Genomic DNA, 21,901 nt, shown 5'->3' with positions numbered 1-21,901 from the left:
AGCAGGATCTGGACTCAGGCAATGAGGCTGCCAGTGGATTCACAGCTTCTCTTTAGCCCTGTCCTGTGCGGTCTGGACTTCCATATCTGTTTCTTAGCCACCGAACAGCTCAGTGCCGGAGGAGAAGCTTCGCAGAAGCATCAAAGTATGATCCAGGGCTTGGAGATAAAAGGAATTATGTCTGTATGGATCGTGGAAAGCAGGCTCTGATATTCCATCAGGAGCAGGGGCCTTGAGTAGCCCTGGGAGCCAGGGTGGTGCTGCTGGGCCAGGGAACAATAAGGCTCTGAATGAAGAAGATGGAGGAACAGTAGGGAGTGTAGGTGGCAACCAACAGAGCTGGAGGCAGGAGGGAGGACCAGAGTGGGGACTTCTCTTTCTTCACATATAGCACAAAAGGATGCACTTCTCAAAGGCACACTTAGCTCCAGATGATCATTCGGGAAAGGGACCAGCAAGGCTACTCATGCTGAAAGCACCTCCAGAGTTCTGAGCCTGTAGGAGACAGAAGGAGCTGCCAGCAGAAGTGCTTCGAGGCGGTCCTGATGCTGCTGCTTTGAGGAGCACAGCACTCATTTTAATGTCTATGTCCCTGTAAGCTAACGATAAAAACGATGAAAGATGTTACTGCTTTCAATCAGTCTTGAGTCCGAAAGCAATTGATTTTTTGTTTTGTTTTTGTTTTTTTTGTTTTGTTTTTTGTTTGTTTGTTTGTTTGTTTTTGGAGTTCTGGGGAGGTGACATGCATTTAATGTTAACATCAATCTTGCAGGGTAGACTGTATTCATGTCCTAATTATAGAAATGAAGGAACAGGCTCAAAGACTTCAAACATTTTGGGTAACTTACAGGATGGTCAGAGGTAGAGCTAAGGATTCCCACCATTTTGATTCTAGCGTTTGTTCTGTTGCCTCAAGAGATTTGTGTCCTAGGAGATGTGTGCTTAGGAGATGCAAAAGGCCTCCGACACACAGCAGTTTTGTGTCCTAGAGAGGCCAGGATGGCACTGGAATCAAGGCAAGCGGGATTTTCGGAGTGGGCTTATCCCTTCCCACGTTCGGCTCAGAATGTCTCCCACCATGGAATTTCCTGGCTTCAAATCGTGGTTTCAGTAGATTGTCAGTCCTTTGATCTCAAGTCATTCTCTGGAAGCTTCAGACTGACATCTGGGTCCCCGCTGCTTGATGGAGCTCCTCCTGGGGACACTGGTTCACTGGTCAGTTATCAGTTAACTTTGGGCTGTCCTCCCTCTCAGTAACCAGGGCTTCACTTCCTTACCTAACAAATAACAGGTGCCCTTGTAAGGAGGCACAGTCTTGCGAAGGTATTTGCTGACTAGGGGCTAGTAATGAACTTAGTCAATTTTGGGGTTGGCATTCTAAACACTTGCAGTGGCAGAGAAAAGGTAGAGGTGACACACAGTCTTGAAGTGGACAGACGGTTTGGTGTGGGTTTCATCCACCCTGTAGAATGCACTTACAGATTGGCTCAATTAATTACCCTAAAAATGACTTTCCCTTCTGTCCATGTTGTCAATGGCAGGTGGAGTGGCCCGTGAGAGCCTGAGCCAGAATAAAGCCACCTTGGATCAACCTTGGTAAGTTCCTTAAACTTTCTGTGACGACTTCATTTATTCCTCTCTGTATGTGCGTACGTGTGCAGGGGTTGATTTCAGGTGTTGTTCCTGGCCCCCCAACACTGGGATTATGAGCATGTACCTCACCCAGCTTTTCACATGGGTGCTGGGATTGAATCCAGGTTTCTGTGCTTGTGTGCAGGCAGGACACTGATATAGCTCTTCCGTTCTATAATGGTGGTAATACAAAGACTTAACCTCACAGGTGTATCCTGGTGACTAGGCTAGACAATCTGTGAAGATCACGTGGCAGACACGTTACTCGGTACACAGTGAGAACTCAGCAAAAGACAGGAAAGTAAATACCCAGAAAATGGCTGTTGTGTGGTAGGCTTGGGTATAGGCTGTGTACTACCTAGCTCCCAAGATGGGAATGGTAGAAATGGAACCCCTGACATCACCCAGATAGTGACCTTCCCCAGAACTCTCTTGTATGAACTCTTTAATCCTCATTCCCACACATTTTTATCCTTGCTTATGATCTAGACACAGATGCACACAGCATTCTCAGGTTTTTCTGGCTGTCAACACTGCTGTGAGGGCCATTTGTACTATTATGGCATGAGTCTGTAAAGTTGAACTCCTTTCCGTTCAAAAGGCAGGGACAATCTCAATGGTCTTATTTGTGTTTCAATTATTAATATATAATGTACTAGTTGTATTTATGCATTTTAGTATTTCTTAGAGTATGTTGACATTTTCAACATATAATTTTGGCTTTAAAATTATATTAATTTAGTGTGCTGTGCCCTGTGTGTGTTTGTGTATGTGTGCCCATGTGTGTGATCTGTGTATATGTCCTATGTGTGCCCACACGTGTGCACATGTTTGCATATGTGCCACAGTGAATTTTATCAGACTTGGTGGCAAATATCTTATTGCAATGAGCCATCTTGGCAGCCTCATGTCCTAGCTTTCCAATAATTTTAATAATAAAAAAATCATAATTTGACTTGACCTTGAAAAGTGATCACACTTCAACTTAAGAGAATTTAACTGTATGTGATCAGGACAAGACAGGAAAAGGAGGAAGCAGAAAGGGGGAAGGAGAGTAAGATGAGTCCTTCGGTCATTGAGCTTGAACCAGCAGTATGTCTGTCTGTCTCGCTCCGGTGAAGGCGGAGGCAGTTTCTGGGCACACTCACTACGCAGTGGCTCATGTCTTAGTGGTTTCATTATGTGAGCATATCGCTACATGGTGCTTTAGTCAGTACTCTGCATATAACCTGACTCATAAGCCAGCTACTTAAGCAAGTTCTTATCCCAAGAAATTGGAATCTAGTCCAGGACCTAAACAGAAACTCAGAGCTGTGCTGAAATTGCTGACAACTAGATTGGAAAGTTCCCATGAGATATGTTGTGAGTAAGTTTTTAGCATGTCTTCCTTTCTGCCTAAGCTTTAAATCAAGCTATTTTCCATCACTGCCATGATAAGAGCCAAATTAAAGCCACGCTAGGAGAGCTGGAAGAGACTATTTTTGTCATCAAAGTTTTGGAAAGATCAGGAATTCAAGGTCCGTACCTAAACATAAGAAAAGTAATATACAGCAAACCAGTAGCCAACATCAAACTAAATGGAGAGAAACTCGAAGCAATCCCACTAAAATCAGGGACTAGACAAGGCTGCCCACTCTCTCCCTATGTATTCAATATAGTACTTAAAGTCCTAGCCAGAGCAATTGGACAACAAAAGGAGGTCAAAGGGATACAAACTGGAAAGGAAAGAAGATGTCAAACTATCACTATTTGCAGATGATATGATAGTATAATTAAGTGACCCCAAAAATTCCACCAGAGAACTCCTAGAGCTGATAATCAACTTCAGCAAATTGGCTGGATATAAAATTAACTCAAACAAATCACGTGTTATAAAGTTGATGCGGTCATTTAGTCCGAGGAAGAGAAAAGATTTAGAAAGACAGAAGAAAGTGACTTAAGCAGAAAACGTGATTTAATTCACAACTAGGCTATACCACAAGATGTCATTAAATAATATTGTTATTAATTCTTTGAGAATTTCACAGAAGAAACTTTGATCAAAGTCACCTCCCTTCACTTCTCCCCCTAACTCCTAGATCTAACCCCACCTTCCTAATCCATAACTTCCTGTCTTTTTCCTCCTTTAAAAATAATTCACTGACTCTAATTTGGGCAGCTCATATATTTCTGGGTGTGGGGCCATTCACTGGAGTATTGTTGACCTGCCAGAAGCCACCCCCTTGAAGAAAACTGACATCCATTTCCCTAGAAGCCATCAATTGTGCATGGCTGTCAGTTAAGGCTGGAGGCTTATGAGCCCCGTTCTATTTATTCCATGCTGACTTGATTTTGCGCAGGCGACCATAGCAACTGAAGCCATTAGTGTAGTGATCCCATCATATGCAGTGATCCTGTCATGAGCAGAAGACAGCTTCCTTCTAGTCCTCCCCAACTGCTGGCTCATACAGTCATTCCATCCCACTGTTCCAAGGAATCTCCTGACTCTTGGGAAGAGGGGGCATGCTGTCTGTCCCATGTGCCCAAGCCCTCCTCCGATGCTCACTCTGAGTTTCTGCACTAACCACAATTCACTGAACTATGAAATTTCTCTGATGAGGACTAAGCTGCACTAATAAAGATATAAACTTGAGGGCAGTTTATACTCTGTCCATTCGGCAGAACAATAGACACAGGTTAACTCCTGACCTGTGATCTCTCTAATCATGGGCTCTTGGCCAGACTTACAGTGCCAAACCTGAGCTTCCTTTTGTGAAATATAGCCCATGACTTTATTTGTTTGCTTGTTTGTTTATGTGTGGGAGGTGGAGAGCGTATGGACATGCTACAGTGAGTGTGTGGAGTTGGACACCTTTTAGTAGGTCCTTTTTATCCTTCCATCACGTGGGTCCCTGTGATCACAATGAGGTCATCAGGCTTGGTGGCAAGTGCCCCAACCTGCTGTGCCATCTTGCTGGCCCTAGCCTCTAATAGGAGCAATGACTTTTTTTTTCTGTGTCCTTGAAACTGAATATGAGGAGTTCCACAGTTAGCTTTGGTATCCTGGGTTTTTACAAGGTAGCAACATACATCATAATATTTCCTCACATTGCAAAACTGGTTTGTTGAAGTCATATCATTCTGTTAAATCAGCGTGCTATGATTGGTTGCGTGTTTCTACTTTTTTTAGCTCTATGCATCATGCTTCTATGAGCATCTTGCATGCACCAAGTTCCCTGTGTTGCTTTTAGATGACTGTATGCTACGCTCAAAAGGAAAGACAGTTCCTTGGCTCTAGATACCTAGTGCCTCAGGACTTTTCAAAGGGCTGTCACGGATACATCGCAGGAACATTAGCTCCCTTTGAATGCTGTGTGCCCTGTTCAATGAAATATTGACCATGGTGTGATCATATGTTATTATTACAAATCTAAAACCATGTCCCCAAAATTACATTCTTGCTGTCGTTTGCCATACTGCCCACTGAAGAGCTGGGTTCCCATCAGGGTCTCAGTATAGCAATCATCACGTACAGTAAATACCCAAGCCAGTGAGAAAACACCAATGTCTGTTATGTTTAGCAAAGAACATGTCACAAAAGTCCTCCAGAGGCTCTCTTTCCTTCCCAGTCCAACCACGCGGAGTCTGCCCCACAGGTACGCTATCTCAGTTCTGATTGGCCTTCCCACTGCTTTCTGTTGCTGCTTACTGTCTAGCTCAGTTTTTATTCCCAGAAGCCTACTCGTGCCAGCCCACTCTAAGACATGACTCTCCTGGCTGTCTAGAACCTTCTTTAGGAAGGAGTCTAAGTATCTTCAGAGAGAGTTTGCTTATACTCACATTTCACACAGTAAGAAAAACTTGTGGTGTTTTGAATGACAGCCCCCCCCCCCCCATACGTCTCAGCCATTGGAGTACTTGGTTCCTACTTGGTAGCCTTGCCTATGGAGGCTTAGGAGGTGTGGCTTTGCTGGAGGAAGTATGTCACTGGGAGGAGGTGTTAAGGTTTCAGAAGCCAAGTGGCTGTGTCCAGTGCACTCTCTGATTCATGCTTGTGGTTTGAGATGTGAGCTCTCAGCCCTTACTGCCACCATGTCTGCTGTCTGCTGCCATGATTCCTTGCCAAGGTGGACTCTTATTGCTGTGGAACCCTAACCCCCAAATGAGCCTTTCCTCTTATCCCTTGCCTTGGCCATGGTGTTTTACACAGTGACAGAGATGGAACTAACACAAACGCCAACACCGAGCTGATGAACAAGTATCTGGCTTCCTTAGGAGGAAAGGAGGGACTTTCCATGGCCGCACAGTGACACATTTGTCTCTGACACAGATAACAAAGACAATAACAACAGCAGCACTTTCAGTATGATTTCTACAGGCCAGACACTGTCCCCTAATCTTCTTCTACAGGCTTCTGTCACCCCATGCTCACAGCTATGACTTCACTAACGTCACCATGTCTCTGCTTTCCATGGAGAAGCTGACATGAAATGTCTCAAGGATCTTTCTTAATGTCCGTACAGTATGGGACAGAGACTCAGCCTGTCTGGTTCTAATGCCTAGGTTTTAAACTATTGCACCCACAGCTGTGGTTTGTATGTATGGTTGGCTCTCAGCATTCAGAGGAATTACATCTTGGACCTCCTTCAGTATCAAAATCCTCAAATGCAGAGGCCTCTCATAGAGGATGGTATAGTATTTACCTATAGCTATGCATATCCTTCTGCATATTAAATCCTCTCTGGATTGCTTAGAACACCGAATGCATTGTGAATGATTGTTCTATTATACCATCTTGGGAATGATGACAAGGGAGGAAGTCTCTGCATGTGCAGTAGAGATGCAGTTTGGGGAGGAGCAGATTCTTGTTCATCAGCTCAGCAGTGGCGTTTGTATTAGTTCTTTATCTTCTTCAGTCTGGTTGGCTGAACAGGTATAGACACTACATACATGGAGCACGCATTGTTTAGAACCCTCCCCATCCACATAGGTATACACATGTTACATATACATTACATATATATAATCATTTCATATTTCTCTTCTTTTTATTAAAATAGAATTTGAAAATCATAGAAATTACCCATTTCTTATGGGTTTCTTTTTAAAATACTGTTTAGGTTTTTTTGGGGGGATGCTATCTATACTGTCTACCTGTGAGATCCTGTTGATCTGTGCCTCCATATTGCTTTCATTGCTTCTTTTTATGAAAGGGATGCTTTGCAGTCAGCAGAAGCACACCTTAGAGACTAGCTGTACACCCAGTGTAAGGGTCTGAGGTGGCTGGCAGGTGCCCAGCGTCTTAAAGGAAATGGCTGGTGACTTAAGTTGATTTTTAAAAAGCAATTTCTCGAGTAATGTGTGAATCCTGCCTAGTTTCCTAGTTCCATCTTTGTATGGCTCCTTGGGATGCGCTAGTTCTTTGGTGTGGCTTACACGCTTTCTGGTGGAGAGACCAAGTGTGATACAACACTAGGATAAGAATCCCCTTTCTTTTGCAAAACGTGTCCACAAGTTAGATGTAGGAATGCTTTCTTCTTTTTCCTCAGTCAGAAAAACAAATAGGCATTTTTTTTTTCTTTTTGGTTTTGCTTGAGAACAAAATGTCTAGCAATTGAGGACACCTCACAATCAAAGCTGCTATTCAAACATCACTCAGGTGTTCTGTCTAAAACGCTGCTAAATCCTGCTCTTCAGGGGTGTGTGTGTGTGTGTGTGTGTGTGTGTGTGTGTGTGTGTGTGTGTGCTGACTGCGGTGAGCAGCAGTCATTTAGTTTCTGAAGTGGGAAGAATGTTGGGATAGGTGTCAGGAGTCCTGAGGTCAAGGCCATTCCTGTTGATAACCACCTGTTATGGGCTAATTACTTAGCCGTTGTTTTACTGTCTTTATCTATAAATGAGAGGCTTATACTAAATGTTTCCTATCACTAACAGTTAACACATGATAATGTTGAGTGCTGGAAAACGTTAAAGTCTAGTCAATGATGATATTTCTCCAGGTCTGTGGACCTATCTAACAGAGGATCAGGACCCACCCTCACATGTGGAGTGACTCTCACACTCACTTCATATTAATTCCATTTGTCTGGCCCTGGATCAAAACTGTCCAATTAGAGATTCTATCCTCAAGATTAGGCAGTTGTTAAAATAAAAATACTCCCAGAAGTCTCTTCATTAGAATGTGTCATAATTATCTTGTTGATTTAATTCAATAGCAATAATCTAGCATAAAAGAGATTGCCCATACTGACCTGGGTTTGGAGGGGTGGGAGGAGGTAGAGACAATAGGATTTGACTTTGTCCTTCCAGAACCTGTAACAGTGTCTCTCCAGGAAGTCTGTAGTAACCATCAGGTGAGTGCTGGACTGACTGTAGCCAGTTATAGAGTTGAAAAGGGGAGTGGGGTTCCTGTCAGCACAGGAGCCAGGGGTTCGTTTCTGCTTTTTGTTTTTAAAAATCACAGTCAGGCTTGAAGGAGAAGGCAGACTGATGAAAGAAATAGGTCAGGAAGGGCTTGTGGCCTGCGTGACTCAAAGCTGAGAGGTGGGACCCACTGTGGCAGTTTGGAAACAATTCAACAGATAATGATCCTGTAGAAGATGATCAAAGGAAACTAGTTTTAGCTCATCCAGCAAAAGGGAAGAGGACCTCTTTCATAAGACAGGCATTTTAGGAACTTTATATGGTAGACCTAAATCTGGGAAACCTGCAGAGCTCCAACCTCCGCCCTTAAATGCTAGTAAATGGGTTTTCCAGAATTTGACCTTGTGGTGTTTCTAGGGATAAATATCGAGTACAAATACTCTTGCCAGCAAAAATAAATTGATTGGGAAGAAGGAAAAGTTCCAGGGATCCTAAAGAGCAGGGGTGGGGTTTGGGCTATCCTTCATGTCTCTTCTCCATTCCCAATGATCTTAATCATCTCCTTTTCTCTCTGATTTTTCTAGCTCTCAAAATTGACAGTTTCTCAAGTGGTAAAAGGTCACAGTTACTTTGGGGAGCTATATTTAGATCTCCATGCTTTTAAAAGTACAAAAGTTATAGAATTTGCCTCATTCCACATTACTCTGACCAGTAACTGGGTGAGGACCTACCTGACAGTTCCGCATTGGGGTTAGCTATTGCCACATAGCAACAATGACTCCCAATCCTGGGGACTTGCACAAACTCACTTGTAAATCTTACCCCTCTGATCTAAGATGGTCCCAATAGGAAGGCTCAGCTCTGCTCAATGGCTTCATCTGGAAGCTGAATGATCATGTCCCAGATGGCATACCAACATTGCTGCGAAATCTGCCCGGCTGTTAACAGTGTTTGAAGGTCAGGGGTAGAAATCTTTAGATCAAAGGTCATAGGAGCATTGGTTTCTCTCTGTGTGAACCTGCCCGTGGTTTCTTGGCTGTCATACAGCTTGGTTGCTCTTGCAAAGGGGGAGAAACATTGTGGTAGGAGAGAGAGAGAAAGTAAAAGAGAGAGAAAATGTGTTCTATCACATTTGTATTAACTGGTAAGTTAACACCACAGTTTCTACCACATTTGATTTTTTTTTTTTTACCATAAGTCACTAAAGGTATCTACATTCAAAAGAAGGGAAATTCAAGTTTTCTTCAGATGGAAGTAAAAACATAGAATTTGTCAACATATCTTTTTAAGTGTTCATGAGATTACATTTTCTTCCCTATTTAAGTGTACCTTTCAATATCCCTCAGACTCATTCATAGGATGAGGGAAGAGGGATGTGGGCCCAGAAAGGCAAGACAAGAGAACTCAGATTCCCCAGAGCAAATGGAACCCGACTCCCGAGCTACCAGCCTGGCACTTGTGGCTGTGAAGACACAGGGCCACTCTCATACTGCCCTCTAGACTCTGTCTCTGCTGCCCGATGAGTGTCCTTAGCTATTTTTGAAGGGCTTCATAATGAGGTAACACAGAGTTGGAAGCACATTCATTCTGAGGCTGACCTTCCTATTTAAAGATGGAGCTAACTGGCAGCCAAGGATTAAGGAGGACGCAGGGCTGACCTTGTTTAGAGGACATTTTTAAGCACACGAATGAAGTTGATAGTCTTTGGGTGGGCTCTCAGGTTCACGCTCCTGAGTCTAACTGATGACTTATGTCATGGGTCACCAAGAGGACTGATATCTAGGAGAGGTGTCCAACCTCCCAATGCATGGGATGCCTGAGCTGTCACTGAGGGGAACTGAGTCACACACGTGCCATCTGAGACAGTGGCAGGAATGGACTCCTTGGGTAGAATTGTCCTCAGAGTCTTACCATTCTTTGGCTTGGAGGGCATCAGTGCTGTTATTTAGCACCCCTTAAACTTGCCCTTACAGAAACCAACTAAGTGAGCTATACTATGCTTTTCTCAAACGGGTTCTGCCCATCTATCCCTATGCTCAGTGACTCCTGGCTTGTAAAGCACAGAGGAGAGGGGATGTCTGGAGTCTGTTGAGCCCTGTCCACGGATGGGAAGAACATCCCTCAGTACTTGTTGATCTCCCAGGTTTCTGAGTGTTGTTTTGCATCATTTAGAAGTAGTTGAACACTTGCTGAATTGAATTCTAAACTGTTCTCACTTAAAGCCTCCACATTTATCACCTCTTCCAGAGAGCCGGAGTTTACTTTTATTATTAAAGGTTTTTATCACTTATTCTATACATGATACTGTTTACGCCAGTGGTAGAAATTTCTATGATGAACTGTATTAAATCTGTTTATGTTATTATACAACAGGCTGGAAGGTGTCTACTTATAGACCATGTCTCTCATTAAGTAGAGATATTTTGGCATTAAAATCATTAGACAACTTAAAGAATTTGAGATAGAGAATCATCCAAGGAATAAATAAAGAATGGGCTATTTTTATAAACTATATATGACCAATTGATTTCTTTCCTCTTTTCCTGGACCTTCAGTGTACATGGTTTTTAGAAATGTCACATAGAGGCATTTATGAAGACTACAAGACTGAAAATAACATTGCAGATTCCAGGCAAGAAACAGTTACACACTCAAAATTAATTCAAATTTAAGCCTTGTTTGCAAAGGTGTTTTGGTGACCACACAAGGATGTTAGCATAGAGGGGACATAAGGCAATGACTGTACCTTCAGCAGAATGGCATGCGGCCCTGCAAGGACGACTGTCAGGAGACATCTTCTTGTTGATTAGCTGTAGAGGTCCTTCATGGAATATACTAACTACAGCCCATAGAGAAGACGAGAGAGCCCAATGCTACATTCCATCCCATTCAACCTTCTTATAGAGAAGACTGGAGATGGTCAGAGAGCAATTTGCAGGGAGCAATGAACACTACCCACCACAGTAGGCAGACACTGCTCTAAATAGTGTTGGCTTGCTAGTTTTTGTACACAAGGCCAGGCTCCTTAAATGGGTCTGGCTGCATGGTGAATTGAAAACAGGTTTCTGTCCAGTAGGATAAGGGTGAAAATTGTGTAGGGTTCTGGAGGAAAATAGCAGACCACAGCCTGGGGAGGGGCCCAGTGGTTATAACCATGTGCTTCTCTTGCTAAGAACCACAGCCTGGGGAGGGGCCCAGTGGTTATAACCATGTACTTCTCTTGCTAAGAACCAGAGTTCAGGTCCCAGCACCCATGTTGGGCAGATCACAACTGTTTGTAACTCCAACTTGAGGGGATCTGACACCCTCTTTTGGCTTCTGTGGGTATTGCACTTACAGTGTGCACACTGCACCCCACCCCATGCACACAATTTAAAATAAACAATAAATTTTAAATAAAAATAAGGAGCGGAGAAGAGAGGTAAGACAGTCAGAACTTTTCCTACAGAAAGATTTTTAGCTGTCCAAAATCTAGGGAAAGTCCCTGAGATGGCTGTCAGAGGGGAGATAGGGACACACACCCATCAGTTAGAGAGTGATGTTTAGTACAACCTAGAAGCAGGACAGGGCTCTAGAGGTGGGTGAACTTTTCTGACAAATGTGCTCAAAAGAGAAAACCATTATAACAAGAACTCAACCTGCCTTTGGCAGTTATTTATCTGGTAGAATCTAGTTGCTTGTGAGTATAGAGTTGTTCATTCTATAATTTCTTTCTTCCTTGAACATGGAATTGTCTCTATTATGCATGATCTGTAGGTTCATGTGGGCTGCCTTTGGGTGTGTAAGGAAAGAACATGTGTCTAGTGACACTTTTGTTTTGTTTTGTTTTTTTGTTTTGTTTTTTTCGAGACAGGGTTTCTCTGTATAGCCCTGGCTATCCTGGAACTCACTTTGTAGACCAGGCTGGCCTCGAACTCAGAAATCCGCCTGCCTCTGCCTCTCAAGTGCTGGGATTATAGTAACACTTTTATAGTTTCTGACATGTGCTAACATGTGAGACGGCAGACCTAAGTTCCATGGAAATAGCATATACAATTATTTATGAAAAGTGATCATAGGAATTTTCAAGGTTAAGACCTTTGATAAGAAGCTCAATGCTCAGTTAAAGTTCAGCTGAGGGACTTGTGGGGACTAAAAGGGGTTCTGTGGCTATGATTTATTTTCATGCTTGAAGATAGAACAAGTCAACTGCCCAAGTGCCCTGTTGTCTTGTCACCATGGAGAGTGTCTTCTCACCCTGCCTCCCTCCCTTTCAACACACAGAGGGTCTGAGGTATCTTTGCTATGTGAATGTCTTCTTCAGTCCCACAGTCCCAAGAGGAGCTGGCATGTGGTAGGCAAGATGCTTATTCCAAAGCAGTGTCTTAAGGCAGACCTAAGATAAAGTAAATAAAATAAAAGTGAACTTAGCAACTATTACTGAGAAACTGACCACACAGAGGGCAGCAGGGCAGCGCATAGACAAAGCCATCCTCCTGTGACTGGGTTCTAGTCTATGAGGGAGCTGTGCTCACTGGGCAGAGCCAATCCTGTGTCTTTGAATGCAAATATTCTCAAAAGGAGCTTCTTGGCGGGAGGATGACCAGCTGCATTCATTGCAGTCGTTTGTTTCATCCATGAGAAAAATGAATCCCTTCTTGAGCAACTGGTTTTCTGGATGACATTCTGTGGCAGAGCTCCTGTGATGGAAGAAAAGTTATAAAATGTTTTAATTAAAAAGTTTTCATCCTGCCTTCTTCTCTAAAAATATACCATGGAAGAATACTATTGTAATTAGAAAAAGTATTTAGCTCAATAAAACTAAAATACAACTGAACATAATCAGGAAATGAGATAATTAAGATCAGATATCTTAAAGAGCCTACGGGGTTCTGGTGTGTATGTGCACAGAAATTTACTCCAAAGCCTGCAGGCTTTTTGGAGTAGACACGGAGGAACCCTGGCAATAAATGAATGAGTTAGACTTTTCCTACCTGTAAGGCTAGCGTGAGAGATGTGAAGTTATTGCATCTGAGGGACAGACCTGATGCCAGAGGTTAGCCTACAAAGACTGGCTGTGGGCTGGAAGACGGCAGTCACCTCGCAAGCCTCGCAAGCCCGAGGCTCTGAGCTCCAGCCCCAGAACCCAGGGTGGTAGGGAGGATTGTAATCACGGGACGGAGGAGGTAGAGACAGGTGGATCCTGGGACCAGCCTCATTTGATAGATGAGTTCAGGCAGGTGAGGGAAAAGAAAGAGGAAGGTGGGTGGTGCCTGAGGAATGATGCTTAATATTGTCTTCTGGCTTCTACATACATATACATTAATATACACATACATACATATACACGCACATAAACATATATACATACATACATATGCACATACACACATATATAGTCACATACATACATATACATAAATATACACATGCATACATAGACACACACATAAACATATACATACATACATATGCACATACACACATACATATACACATACATACATAGACACACATAAACATATATACATACATATGCACATACACATATACATATACACATGCATACATATACACACACAAACATATATACATACACATAAACATATATACATACATACATATGCACATACACACATACACATACATACATATATGCATATATATACACATATACACATATATGCAATATGCACATATATACTTATACACATACATACATACACATGCAGGTGTATCTGTCCCCATTTCCTTTCTTTCCCTTCCCCTCACCCCTTTCCCTCTCCCTCTGCTTAGCCCTCCCCCTCTCCCTCTGCTTACCCCCTCCCTCTCTGTCTCCTCTCCCTCTTCAGAGAGTGAGATACAAGAATTAAATGATTGTTCAAACAAAACAAAGCCATGTAAGTGATGGCAGTGATAAGCACTTTTCTTAGAAAAGAGGAAGAGTCGAGGAAAAGCCCACAGCACCTTTGAGAGGAGACTGAAGGTAAACTTTTTAAGGATGACCATGCCGTGGGTTGACGTAGGAGGGATTTAGCTCTACAACAGGGAAGCCTGTGACATAGCCACTTCTTCCAGCCTGCTTGAGTACCACCCAGGGCTCAGCTTCAAAGGTGACCTGCTCTATTTCTGCATAGCAAGTCTCAAAAAGTTCTTGCATTTTTCTGCAGGTATCATCAGCCCCAGCCCTTTCATTGCAGGGGATTTGATTCCCCTTCCACGTGGAAGGGCCCGAGGTGTCTGAAGTGGATGACGTCTTGTTTGTTAAGATGTGTGCTGCAGGTCCTCTCGGTCAGTCCTCGCTTTCACCCCTTCTGGAGGGTCACCTTCCCCATCCCCTCTCACTCTGCATCTCCAGGCCATGGTTTTCATGGATCTGAGCCCAGTCCTGCTGGAAACCTTCAGCAGTTGCTTGTGCCACAGAGTAAAGGCTTGACTGGCAGCCATGATGGAGTTCTCCAATGGGAGCCAAAATATTTGCTTCTGCACTAGACCCTGTAAAGTGCCACCTGTGCCTACAGCCAAGGCACAGCTGTGGCTCAGCAGTTTCCCTCCCCATCTCTGGCCCCACCTCCTGTCTTCATTTTCCTGTGAGCTGATTTGTTAGGTTCAGCCGAGGTAACCTGCAGACCTGCAAAGGGGTTCCGTGGTTATGAAAGTTTTTTCTCCGGCTTGGAGATGGAACAAGTCAATTGCTCAACTGCCTCGTTCGTCCTAGCCCCACGTGGCACTGCCCCAGCCTCCCTGCTCTGAGTCTCTCTGCTTCCAGCTGTCAAATCTTTGGCCAGAGCAGTGAAACTCCCTACCTTGAGTTAGGTCAAGAGCCACAGGAAATGAGTCTCTCCTTTCCAAGACCCTAGAACCCGCTGAATCCTTTGTGGCGGTTAGTTGGGCCAGGAAAATGGTCAGTTTCCAGAAGGTGAGCACGGGTCACTGAGTCACCTCCTAACTCAAGAGAATGGAATTTCCTTCGTATGCATTTGCTACTTCCACTGTCATGTACAGTGTGAGCTGCTACAGTCTAATTTGGCCCAATGTCTTTCAGCATCCTGAGAAACAGCACACACAGACTCAGAAAGAAGAATGGATTGTATTTGTTGGTATGATAGGGAAAACAGAGAGTGGCATCTCGCTTTCCTTTGTACCATTTGTAATCTGGTAGCACAGTCTCTGTAGAGCCCAAATCCTTTTCTGATAGACTTTTGTCTTTGGTTGCTGGTTTGGTGAAAGCTACAGAAACCCCATTTTTATCTTCTGCATTGTTTTAATTACGTGCTGACATTTTTTATTCTTTAAAAAGAATATTTGCTGGTGAAGTGAGCATGCATGCACATGGGTGTGGGTGCTCCTGCCCATGCATGTGGGTGTAGGTGCTCCTACCCATGCATGTGGGCATGGGTGCTCCTGCTCATGCATGTGGGTGTGGGTGCTTCTGCCCATACATGTGGGTACTCCTTCCCATGCACATGGGTGTGGGTCCTCCTTCTGTGTGTGGTGCTCCTTCCCATGCACTTGGGTATGGGTGCTCCTTCCCATACATGTGGGTGCTCCTGGCCATGCACATGGGTGTGGGTGCTCCTTCCCATACATGTGGGTGCTCCTACCCTGCATGTGGATGTGGGTGCTCCTTCCTGTGTGTGGGTGCTCCTTCCCATGCACTTGGGTGTGGGTGCTCCTTCCCATACATATGGGTGCTCCTGCCTATGCATGTGTATGTGGGTACTCCTTCCTGTGTGTGGGTGCTCCTTCCCATGCACATGGGTGTGGGTGCTCCTTCCTGTGTGTGGGTGCTCCTTCCCATGCACATGGGTGTGGGTGCTCCTTCCCATGCATGTGGATGTGGGTGCTCCTTCCTGTGTGTGGGTGCTCCTTCTCATGCACATAGGTATGGATGCTCCTTCCTATACATGTGGGTGCTCCTGCCCATGCATGTGGGTGTGGAGGCCAGAGGTTGATTGAGGGTGTATTCCTCTCTCTCTCCACCTTATTTTTTATGGCTGGGCCTCGTGCTGAAGCTTAAGTTTACTGATGGGCTGTGCTGGCTGGCCAGTCAGCCTGGGGTGGGGGGCACTTCTGCAAGACTCCCATTGGCACTGGAGTTACAGATGTGTACAGCGACAGCTGACTTTTATATAGGTGGTGGAAATTGAACTCCAGTCCCTAAGCTTGCAAAGCAAGAACTTTACCCACTGAGCCCTCTCTTCAGACCCGTTTCTTACCGTTTCTCACTCATTTGCTGACGTGTTGCACATTGAAGGAGCATAGTGATGCTGTCTTTGTTCATCCCTCTGGCCTAGCACTAGGCATTTGACAGAAGTGGCAGAGTGAAACAGGCTCATTATTAACTCGGTCTTTGTACGACGAGGTGTGTTCCTCTATACATTCTGGAGTAGGGTGAACATGGGCCCTTGTCAGGTTTTAACAAAAGTGTAAAAATCTTCCCCTGGTGCTGCTGGAAATGTTCCCTCTGATTCCTTACCAGACTCTGGTGTTGCTCCCAACCAGTGGAGTCATCTGCCCATCCTTGCTCTTGGAATCTTCTGGAACGAGAAGCTGCCTTCTGCTATTCTTCCCTGGGGTTTCACTCAGCTAGCATGTGTGTCTATTTATATTTGCTGGGGAACTAGGTCTCCAGCATTCGACAAATGACCATCCCTCCTGAATAACAGACTGCTTCCGTATCTCTTCAGAAGACAGAACATCCTGGACAAGGCTTTAGTGTCTTCAGTACAATTGTACATTCTTAGCCAGGCATGGTGGCACACACCATTAGCGCCAGCACTCAGAGGGCAGAGGCAAGCAGATTTCTGTGACTTTGAAGCTAGCCTGGTCTACATAGTGAGTTCCAGGACAGCCAAAGATACATAGTAAGGCTCTGGCTCAAAACAAACAAACAAATAAACAATTATATGTTTTTATATACTTTATTTATTTTGCTAAGCACACTATTTTAAGAATCTTTCTCCCTACTCCTTCCCCCTGCTTTCTTCCTCTCCTGCTTCTCCTCCCCCACTTCCTCTCTTCAGCATTAATTTGTTGAACACATACTGTGTGACTTGATCCGTACTCAGAGCTGGAGACACAATGACAAATGAGAGAAATGGGACGCCTGTCCCTGTCAGAGTATGTTCATAAGTGATAACTAGAAACTTCTACTGCCTTCACCACTACCTCATACATCTTGACAGTCGTCACTAGAGTATAGAGACAGACCTGGGGGGACACACTGTATAATGCATTTGTTCCGTGTGGTGACCTCCGTCAGGAACTTAATCTCTTATGGCTTGATTTGTCTCACCCATAAAATGGGGAAAATAATTTGCTTTACAAGATTCACAGGAAGAACAATGAAATGTAATTTATGTTACAGCTCAGAGCCAAACCTGACTCAGTAACTTCGGGAACTCAGAATGAGGTCAGGATAACAGCTGGCAGCCAGCAGAGGGGAGGCCTTGCTTGAGATGAGCAAGCGCCTAATCTCTAAGAAACTGAAGAAGGCAAAGGAGAGAGGGCGGGCCTTGAGATCCTCACTTCCGGCTCTAGGTGCTGCACTTCACTTAGAGTCCTCACAGCCTTATCTGTAAATATTCAGAGTCTTTGAAGTACTGGGACTATGCTTAGTCACAGGACACTGAAATAGGATGAAAATCGTTCCACACTCTGATGACAGCTGTATGTCCAGGAGAGGACGGTGGGAGGACTGAGTGTGTGCGCGTGCTCGCGCGTCACCCTGTAATGGGATGAGAACTGTAATGGGATGAGAACAGTCAAGTGTGACCAAGCATTCAAGTTGCTTTTGTCTCTTTCACGACAGGTTTATTGCTTGAAAACTTGAGTTAACTTTAAAATGAGTTCTCCTAGCTGTCAGAGTACTAAGAACGTGTGTATGGGAAACAAGAACAATTCCAACAAAGACGCCCTAAAAGACAGAAAATAGCCTCCCAAGTCTCTTAGATTCCTGTTCTGCATTTTAGCAGAGGGATCTGAACAGACTAGTACTGAATACCATATAAAAATAGTAGAGGGCAAAATAGAAAACAGAAACTCATTCTCCTACCGAAGCCACAGCGCTCTACCTGCTTCCCCGCTAGCTGCTGCCCGGTGGTGTTTCATCTTACCCAGTCCACGGTTACATCTCTATTTCCTCTTCTGAATACCCTTTTCAAAGGTTTTCACAGAATTTGGGACTCGGTGGTGGGGAATTTGAATGGCACCTGCAAGGGCAGGGCTCAATCCAGCACTGCAAAAACAAGTAGCCCAAAACACATACTGCTTCTGTTTAAGCGTGAATTTCCATGTTGAAAAGATTCAGAAACGTCCATAGTGAAATGAGATATTACCTTATAAACTGTTAGCTGCCCTGAGCACAGTCAGGGATCCCCATCAACCTCCCCATCGAGACTCCGCCTCTCACTTCCTCCTCCCTCTACTGGTCCTTTCCCCTACGTGGGTCACTAGGTCACTTGTCAGTGTTTCTTGGCATAGCACGGGACACAGCTGCAATTTAAGAAGAATTTTTATAAATCCAAGGCTGTGGTGTGCCCAGGGCAGGAGAGAAGGTTGATCATTGGCCTGCGTTCTGTAGATCTTAAAGAGAGCTCAGTTTACATTGCTAAACAGTAGCCAGTATTTATTGAACAGTAAGCATTCTGTTAATGAAAGAATCAATCCTTACGATGCCTACAATAAGTCAAACAAACTGAAAATCATGTCTAAAAAAATCTACATGTAAAATTTATTTTATGTGTATTTGACTTTAAAATATATTTCCTCATATATTTTGGGGGTGTCTGTGTTATATGTACTTAGTGTAGGCATATGTATGTATGTAGATGTAGAGTTCATAAATTCCTTGATCACGCACCATCTTCTTTTCGTTGTTTTAAGCAGTTTTTCACTGAACCTGCAGCTCACTGATTCAGCTGAGGTAGACTGGTCAATAGACTTCAGGATTCTGCTTGTCTGTCTCCAGAGCTGGGGTTAGAGGCACACAGTCACTTCAGGCTCCTTATGTGGACTCTGCCAATCCAAACCCAAGTCCTTACATTTGTGTGACAGGCATTTTACCAACTCAGCCATCTTCTCGGTCCTTTTTATTGTTATTATTTGAAAAAGTAGTACAGGTATATATTGTATGTGGAGCTTGTCCCTCCACCCTGTTTCCACTGTGTGTCACTCGCTTTTCTCTTCTCTCCTGACAGTTCATACACACACACACACACACACACACACACACACACACACACACACGACTTTGTGATTACATAAAATTTAGGAGCTACAAAAGAGAAAACACACTGCCTCTGTCTTCGGAGATTTACTTGCTTTGTCCATTGACCTTTAGTCACATCTATTTTCCTGCAGAGAACACAACCCACTTTTCTTTTCCTTGTCCATTGCATATCCTTTCCTATCCAGCCTCTGCCATTGGACACTGAGGTCGACTCCATAACCAATTGATTGTGAATACTGCATAGTAGGCATTGATTTGCACTTAAGTCGACTCACACATCAAATGTTAGAACTACCGTGGGTTTGAACTTCGGAGTTTTCTAAAATATGAACTGGTTTTAGATAAATTATCTTTCCATTTCAGTGTAAGATGGAGAGTGGCCAGCTCTCCAAGACTGAAATCAGTGCAGGAAGAGTGGGCCATGGTGGAAGAGAGTCCCCATGTGCAGGAGGTCTGTGTGCCAGTGAGGGTCCAGTGGGAGGTGGCAGGTTCCCTCAGCGTGGCCATGTGAGGAGAATTTAACTGAGAGGTGATTCACTTAAGTGCGGGTGGGGCTCTTCGGAGACTTTTCAAAGTTGTTCAGACTGAAGGACTCCAGGCCTTACCTGGAGCTGGGACTCTCTGCTACCTCTAAGGTCCAGGTTTGAGGAGTTTCTAGAACCAGTGAATTGTTGCTGTGGAGAAAAGGATGCCTGGTGGGAGAAGTTTTAGTAGTGACAGCAGAGCTAACCTAAAAGCCTGAGTCAGGGAAGAAGAGGCGGGATGTAAATGCGAACTTCACGCTTCACCTACCTGTCAATCTCCTGCCCATGCCTTCGATTGGTGCAATCCAGCCGGAAGTCATTCTAGGACGCCTTAGGCCCACCTCTAGGGGAGGAGTGTGGGAGGAGTGTGGGGGATTGGATAGGGTAGGAGAGGATGTGAGAGCGGATGTGAGGTACAAGGTGTAAGACCAACGTAGATGATCCAGCGGACACGATGTCCATGGAAATCCACCCCAGCTTTCAGAAAGCCTGAACAGTATGATGATCCCATAGAAAATAAGGACATTTTGGTAACAGTTCTCAAGATTCGGACTCCACACTACTCTGATTAGAAATGTCATATCCAAATTCAAGTTACTGCTACTCAGCAGTTTAAATACAGAGGCCTCGCTAACTCAGCCACCTCCTCAGACAAGATTTAAAAGCATTTAGTGATGTCCCTTCCTTCAGTTTCTGCTCCAATTTTTCATCCCTGTCTTTCCTTTGGAAAGGAACATTTCTGGGTTAAAAACTTTTGAGATGGGTGATTGGCCACATCCCTCTACTGCCGTGCTTATCTACAGGAGTTAGTCTCTACAAGTTCTATCTCCCCTTCGCTGTGCATTTCGCTGGAGTCATCTCCACTGGGTCCTGGGAGCCTCTCACTTCCCTGGCACCTGGGACCCTTCAGCGGCTGCTCCCAGTTCCTCCTTACACACTGCTACATATTTTTATTCGATTTCCTAACCCTCTGTACCTCTCTCCTACCCCCTCCAGTACCCGATGCTGTCCCCCTTTGCCCTCCCCTTCTCTCTCTCTCTCTCTCTCTCTCTCTCTCTCTCTCTCTCTCTCTCTCTCTCTCTCTCTCTCTCTCTCTCTCTCATCCCCCTCTCCCTCCACCTCCCGAGCTGGTCCTGTTCACCCCTCCCCCCCCCCATGCAGCACTGAAGCATCCACACCCTGGTCTTCTTTCCTTCTATGCTCCTTATGTTCTGTGGGTTGTATCATGGGCATTGTGGACTTTGGGCTAATATCCACTTATCAGTGAGTACATACCATGTTTGTTCTTTTGTGTCTGGGCTACCTCACTCAAGATGATATTTTCTTGTGCTATTCATTTGCCTGAGAATTTCATGAAGTCCTTGTTTCTAATAGCTGAGTTTTACTCAATTGTATAAATTTAATGTATCCATTCCTCTGTTGAGGGACATCTGGGACCTCCAGTGGAGGAGCTGGTAGAAGGACTAGAGGAGTAGAGGAAGATTGCAACCCTATAGGAAGAACAATGTCGGTTGGCCGGATTACTCAGTGTTCCCAGAGACTAGACCATCAACCAAGGAGTGTACAGGGAGAGATCCATGGCTCCAGATACATATGTAGCAGAGGATGGCCTTGTTTGACATAAATGGGTGGGGAAGCCAGTAGTCCTGTGGAGGTTTGATCCTGGAGCAGTGTATTAGTCAGGGTTTTACTGCTGTGAAGAGATACCGTGACCAAGGCAGGTCTTATAAAAAAACAGCATTTAATTAGGGCTGACTTACAGGTTCAGAGATTCAGTCCATTATCACTAAGGTGGGAACATGGCAGCATCCTGGCAGGCATGATGCAGGCAGAGCTGAGAGTTCTACGTTTTCATCCAAAGGCTGCTAGTGGAGAACTGACTTCCAGGCACCTAGGGTGAGAGTATTAAGCCTACACCCACAGTGACACACCCACTCCAACCAGGTCACACCTATTGCAACAAGGCCACACCTCCAAATGGTGCCACTCCCTGATCCAAGAATATACAAACCATCACAAACAGTGAGGCAGGAGTAGGTGAGTGGGTGGGGGAGCACCCTCAGAGAGGCAAAGGGGAGGAGGGAGAGGGCATATGAAATGGGAGGGTACTGTGGAGGGGTAACTGGGAAGGAAGATATCATTCAAGATGTAAACAACTGGAATGGTTAATAAAAAATAAAAACTCTTGACA

General features: G+C 44.5%; 1 protein-coding gene across 2 annotated transcripts in view; it reads left to right on the top strand.

Moving 5' to 3' along the window:
- Positions 1 to 1,191: 1,191 nt before the first annotated feature.
- Ncald (neurocalcin delta) overlaps positions 1,192 to 21,901 on the top strand; it is a 281,389-nt gene continuing 260,679 nt past the window's right edge. Inside the window, exons 1-2 of one of the 2 annotated variants that reach the window (XM_029547881.1) lie at positions 1,192 to 1,215; positions 1,542 to 1,596. The gene's annotated coding sequence lies outside the window, so the exon portion shown is untranslated. The remainder of the gene's footprint in view (positions 1,216 to 1,541; positions 1,597 to 21,901) is intronic. The other variant, XM_029547882.1, reaches the window with a different exon arrangement.

The sequence above is a fragment of the Mus pahari genome, chromosome 17 (assembly GCF_900095145.1).
Source record: "Mus pahari chromosome 17, PAHARI_EIJ_v1.1, whole genome shotgun sequence".
NCBI lineage: Eukaryota > Metazoa > Chordata > Mammalia > Rodentia > Muridae > Mus > Mus pahari.
Note: the sequence above shows the minus strand (reverse complement) of the source record. Positions and strands in the feature narration are given on the sequence as shown.